Source organism: Hyla sarda, unplaced genomic scaffold (assembly GCF_029499605.1).
Source record: "Hyla sarda isolate aHylSar1 unplaced genomic scaffold, aHylSar1.hap1 scaffold_1344, whole genome shotgun sequence".
Taxonomy (NCBI): domain Eukaryota; kingdom Metazoa; phylum Chordata; class Amphibia; order Anura; family Hylidae; genus Hyla; species Hyla sarda.
In genome coordinates, this window is record NW_026607970.1 from 90,969 (window position 1) to 97,254 (window position 6,286).

General features: G+C 46.3%; 3 non-coding genes across 3 annotated transcripts; all 3 read left to right on the forward strand.

The window, feature by feature from the left end:
- The first annotated feature begins 1,161 nt into the window (after window positions 1–1,161).
- On the forward strand, window positions 1,162–1,352 carry LOC130305930 (U2 spliceosomal RNA). The gene has a single exon (XR_008855345.1). It is a non-coding gene; the product is annotated as a U2 spliceosomal RNA (small nuclear RNA).
- A 2,087-nt stretch (window positions 1,353–3,439) lies between these two features.
- Window positions 3,440–3,630, forward strand: LOC130305931 (U2 spliceosomal RNA). Its single transcript, XR_008855346.1, has one exon. It is a non-coding gene; the product is annotated as a U2 spliceosomal RNA (small nuclear RNA).
- A 2,082-nt stretch (window positions 3,631–5,712) lies between these two features.
- Window positions 5,713–5,903, forward strand: LOC130305933 (U2 spliceosomal RNA). Its single transcript, XR_008855348.1, has one exon. It is a non-coding gene; the product is annotated as a U2 spliceosomal RNA (small nuclear RNA).
- Window positions 5,904–6,286: the final 383 nt, after the last annotated feature.

The window sequence follows — 6,286 nt, forward strand, 5'->3', positions numbered from 1 at the left end:
AGACAGGAAAAATCAGTATAAATCCTTAGAAAATTATCCCCCAGTGTCTCCATCTGCTGGCGGTATTGAATAAGCATTGCTGCACTGATGGGGTATGCATTAGACGAAAAAAAAGAAGAAAAAGAAGAATAATACGCCCAGAAAAGAGGCGAAAAGGAGAAAAACGTAAAAAAACGTGAAAAAAAAGTAAGAGGAAGAGAAGGGAAAAAAAGGTGGAAATGGGTTTAAAAGTGATTTCGGCGGAGAAATATATATATATATATATATATATATATATATATATATATACGCGCACACACACACATATATATAAACGTATTCTCCGTTGAGATATTGCAGCCGCTGCTGTGTCCAGGCCCAGGAGCCTTAGCACTGTGCTGTGATGTCACTCAATACCACTGACATCACTAGGTGTAAACAACATCTCTCCTTTGCTGTGTATGTGACTATGGAGCTGTTTGGTGATGTCGTCTATTATGGCCTTCATAGAAGCAACAGGAGATTGTTGCATCCATCTAGAACCCTCAGAACTACAGTGCTATGATGTCACTCACTTCCACAGGCCTTGCAGAGTGTAAACAACAACAACCCAGCTTTGTTGTGTATGTAACCATAGGGATTTGTGATGTCACCTAGAACCTTCACAGCAGCGACAGCTTTATGAGGAGCATCAGCACTGCTCTGCCTGAGCAGAACCATCACCGCCATAGGTTGTCAAATAACCCGGGTTTAACCCACACAGGTAAGTCCAATGGGGTGCAGGCATGTCCTCTATGCTTACAGCTTCCCGTGGGTGTTGGTTTGATACCGTTTGGGGACAGCCAAGGAGGCATCTGCAGGCAACAAAGGTAGGTGTGTGCTTGTGTGTGTGTTTCCTATGCAGATCCTAAGCCCAGTGTCACATGCAAGTAGGAGGAGTAAGAAGGGTTCCTGGCAAATCCGGGTTATGGATTGCATTTAAAAAGGCCCCGTGGGAGTGCAATGGGCCCCTGTCTTGCTGCTTAGCAATAATGGTATGGGTTTAGGTTCTGCTGTGTGTACTGGTGGTTGACTGCCCCCCAGCCCAGAGTGTGCATGGAAAATTGTCTGGCAGCCTCCCTGACAGCAAGCAGTGATAGTGCCCATGAAGGGGACCTTGTTGGGCCCGCCCCTTTCACGGTTATCGCTTCTCGGCCTTTTGGCTAAGATCAAGTGTAGTATCTGTTCTTATCAGTTTAATATCTGATACGTCCCCTATCTGGGGACCATATATTAAATGGATTTTTGAGAACGGGGGCCGATTTCGAAGCTTGCTTCCGTCGCCCTATGCATTGACCCGATATGGCAGTATCTTCGGGTACAGTGCACCACCCCCTTACAGGGTTAAAAAGAAAGATTCCTACTTTCATTGCTACCTGCTTGCTGGCTAGCCAGCTAGCCAGCCCTGTGGGCCTTGCTGCTGCTGCTGCTGCAGCCAAAAAACAAAAGGTGGTGCTGCTGCTGCTTCTGCTTCTGCTTGTGTCTGGCCGCTGTTGGAGCGTCCAGGCACAGGACTTCTGCTGCTGCTGACTAAATGGCCTCCTTAATTGGATCATTTGAGTAGCCAGCACACCTGTGCAGGTAGGGCATGACATGATAGGCAGCTGCCTTGATAGCGGGTGGGTGCTGAATGTTCCTAATTGACAAAATAAGATTAATGCTTATGAAGAAATATAAAATCTCATCCCTTCCCCAATATCGCGCCACACCCCTACCCCTTAATTCCCTGGTTGAACTTGATGGACATATGTCTTTTTTCGACCGTACTAACTATGTAACTATGTAACATAACATGGGGGGGGGGGGGTCTCCTGGCTGTTCACACAGGTGTGTCATTGCTGTACATTGACCATGCATTGCTTCTGTGGTATTGCAAAGGCAAAGACAAATGCTTCCAGCCATCCATTGCACTAATGGATTGGTCATCAGCTGGCTGTCTATGTCCCGCATCAATATAGACCAAAGTACAGAGGGTTAGGCTATGCTATTGTGCACCTACCTGATGCATCAGAAGGTGCGAGGCCCTTGCTAAATTCTGTGCACAGACTTTGAGATCTATGCTTTAGACTGTATCTAAACCTGCTCCAACATGGACTGACATTCTGGCCTACTTTCAGCCGATGCGACTTGTCTGTCGCTGAACAGTCGCTTTTTATGTATTCAGCACCTATGTATAATGTTGTAAAAATGCTCTAGAAGCTAAAGTCGCAGAAATGTCACACATATTTGGCCTGCAACTTTCTGTGCGACAAATTCAGACAGGAAAAATCAGTATAAATCCTTAGAAAATTATCCCCCAGTGTCTCCATCTGCTGGCGGTATTGAATAAGCATTGCTGCACTGATGGGGTATGCATTAGACGAAAAAAAAGAAGAAAAAGAAGAATAATACGCCCAGAAAAGAGGCGAAAAGGAGAAAAACGTAAAAAAACGTGAAAAAAAAGTAAGAGGAAGAGAAGGGAAAAAAAGGTGGAAATGGGTTTAAAAGTGATTTCGGCGGAGAAATATATATATATATATATATATATATATATATATATATATATATACGCGCACACACACACATATATATAAACGTATTCTCCGTTGAGATATTGCAGCCGCTGCTGTGTCCAGGCCCAGGAGCCTTAGCACTGTGCTGTGATGTCACTCAATACCACTGACATCACTAGGTGTAAACAACATCTCTCCTTTGCTGTGTATGTGACTATGGAGCTGTCTGGTGATGTCGTCTATTATGGCCTTCATAGAAGCAACAGGAGATTGTTGCATCCATCTAGAACCCTCAGAACTACAGTGCTATGATGTCACTCACTTCCACAGGCCTTGCAGAGTGTAAACAACAACAACCCAGCTTTGTTGTGTATGTAACCATAGGGATTTGTGATGTCACCTAGAACCTTCACAGCAGCGACAGCTTTATGAGGAGCATCAGCACTGCTCTGCCTGAGCAGAACCATCACCGCCATAGGTTGTCAAATAACCCGGGTTTAACCCACACAGGTAAGTCCAATGGGGTGCAGGCATGTCCTCTATGCTTACAGCTTCCCGTGGGTGTTGGTTTGATACCGTTTGGGGACAGCCAAGGAGGCATCTGCAGGCAACAAAGGTAGGTGTGTGCTTGTGTGTGTGTTTCCTATGCAGATCCTAAGCCCAGTGTCACATGCAAGTAGGAGGAGTAAGAAGGGTTCCTGGCAAATCCGGGTTATGGATTGCATTTAAAAAGGCCCCGTGGGAGTGCAATGGGCCCCTGTCTTGCTGCTTAGCAATAATGGTATGGGTTTAGGTTCTGCTGTGTGTACTGGTGGTTGACTGCCCCCCAGCCCAGAGTGTGCATGGAAAATTGTCTGGCAGCCTCCCTGACAGCAAGCAGTGATAGTGCCCATGAAGGGGACCTTGTTGGGCCCGCCCCTTTCACGGTTATCGCTTCTCGGCCTTTTGGCTAAGATCAAGTGTAGTATCTGTTCTTATCAGTTTAATATCTGATACGTCCCCTATCTGGGGACCATATATTAAATGGATTTTTGAGAACGGGGGCCGATTTCGAAGCTTGCTTCCGTCGCCCTATGCATTGACCCGATATGGCAGTATCTTCGGGTACAGTGCACCACCCCCTTACAGGGTTAAAAAGAAAGATTCCTACTTTCATTGCTACCTGCTTGCTGGCTAGCCAGCTAGCCAGCCCTGTGGGCCTTGCTGCTGCTGCTGCTGCAGCCAAAAAACAAAAGGTGGTGCTGCTGCTGCTTCTGCTTCTGCTTGTGTCTGGCCGCTGTTGGAGCGTCCAGGCACAGGACTTCTGCTGCTGCTGACTAAATGGCCTCCTTAATTGGATCATTTGAGTAGCCAGCACACCTGTGCAGGTAGGGCATGACATGATAGGCAGCTGCCTTGATAGCGGGTGGGTGCTGAATGTTCCTAATTGACAAAATAAGATTAATGCTTATGAAGAAATATAAAATCTCATCCCTTCCCCAATATCGCGCCACACCCCTACCCCTTAATTCCCTGGTTGAACTTGATGGACATATGTCTTTTTTCGACCGTACTAACTATGTAACTATGTAACATAACATGGGGGGGGGGGGTCTCCTGGCTGTTCACACAGGTGTGTCATTGCTGTACATTGACCATGCATTGCTTCTGTGGTATTGCAAAGGCAAAGACAAATGCTTCCAGCCATCCATTGCACTAATGGATTGGTCATCAGCTGGCTGTCTATGTCCCGCATCAATATAGACCAAAGTACAGAGGGTTAGGCTATGCTATTGTGCACCTACCTGATGCATCAGAAGGTGCGAGGCCCTTGCTAAATTCTGTGCACAGACTTTGAGATCTATGCTTTAGACTGTATCTAAACCTGCTCCAACATGGACTGACATTCTGGCCTACTTTCAGCCGATGCGACTTGTCTGTCGCTGAACAGTCGCTTTTTATGTATTCAGCACCTATGTATAATGTTGTAAAAATGCTCTAGAAGCTAAAGTCGCAGAAATGTCACACATATTTGGCCTGCAACTTTCTGTGCGACAAATTCAGACAGGAAAAATCAGTATAAATCCTTAGAAAATTATCCCCCAGTGTCTCCATCTGCTGGCGGTATTGAATAAGCATTGCTGCACTGATGGGGTATGCATTAGACGAAAAAAAAGAAGAAAAAGAAGAATAATACGCCCAGAAAAGAGGCGAAAAGGAGAAAAACGTAAAAAAACGTGAAAAAAAAGTAAGAGGAAGAGAAGGGAAAAAAAGGTGGAAATGGGTTTAAAAGTGATTTCGGCGGAGAAATATATATATATATATATATATATATATATATATATATATACGCGCACACACACACATATATATAAACGTATTCTCCGTTGAGATATTGCAGCCGCTGCTGTGTCCAGGCCCAGGAGCCTTAGCACTGTGCTGTGATGTCACTCAATACCACTGACATCACTAGGTGTAAACAACATCTCTCCTTTGCTGTGTATGTGACTATGGAGCTGTTTGGTGATGTCGTCTATTATGGCCTTCATAGAAGCAACAGGAGATTGTTGCATCCATCTAGAACCCTCAGAACTACAGTGCTATGATGTCACTCACTTCCACAGGCCTTGCAGAGTGTAAACAACAACAACCCAGCTTTGTTGTGTATGTAACCATAGGGATTTGTGATGTCACCTAGAACCTTCACAGCAGCGACAGCTTTATGAGGAGCATCAGCACTGCTCTGCCTGAGCAGAACCATCACCGCCATAGGTTGTCAAATAACCCGGGTTTAACCCACACAGGTAAGTCCAATGGGGTGCAGGCATGTCCTCTATGCTTACAGCTTCCCGTGGGTGTTGGTTTGATACCGTTTGGGGACAGCCAAGGAGGCATCTGCAGGCAACAAAGGTAGGTGTGTGCTTGTGTGTGTGTTTCCTATGCAGATCCTAAGCCCAGTGTCACATGCAAGTAGGAGGAGTAAGAAGGGTTCCTGGCAAATCCGGGTTATGGATTGCATTTAAAAAGGCCCCGTGGGAGTGCAATGGGCCCCTGTCTTGCTGCTTAGCAATAATGGTATGGGTTTAGGTTCTGCTGTGTGTACTGGTGGTTGACTGCCCCCCAGCCCAGAGTGTGCATGGAAAATTGTCTGGCAGCCTCCCTGACAGCAAGCAGTGATAGTGCCCATGAAGGGGACCTTGTTGGGCCCGCCCCTTTCACGGTTATCGCTTCTCGGCCTTTTGGCTAAGATCAAGTGTAGTATCTGTTCTTATCAGTTTAATATCTGATACGTCCCCTATCTGGGGACCATATATTAAATGGATTTTTGAGAACGGGGGCCGATTTCGAAGCTTGCTTCCGTCGCCCTATGCATTGACCCGATATGGCAGTATCTTCGGGTACAGTGCACCACCCCCTTACAGGGTTAAAAAGAAAGATTCCTACTTTCATTGCTACCTGCTTGCTGGCTAGCCAGCTAGCCAGCCCTGTGGGCCTTGCTGCTGCTGCTGCTGCAGCCAAAAAACAAAAGGTGGTGCTGCTGCTGCTTCTGCTTCTGCTTGTGTCTGGCCGCTGTTGGAGCGTCCAGGCACAGGACTTCTGCTGCTGCTGACTAAATGGCCTCCTTAATTGGATCATTTGAGTAGCCAGCACACCTGTGCAGGTAGGGCATGACATGATAGGCAGCTGCCTTGATAGCGGGTGGGTGCTGAATGTTCCTAATTGACAAAATAAGATTAATGCTTATGAAGAAATATAAAATCTCATCCCTTCCCCAATATCGCGCCACACCCCTACCC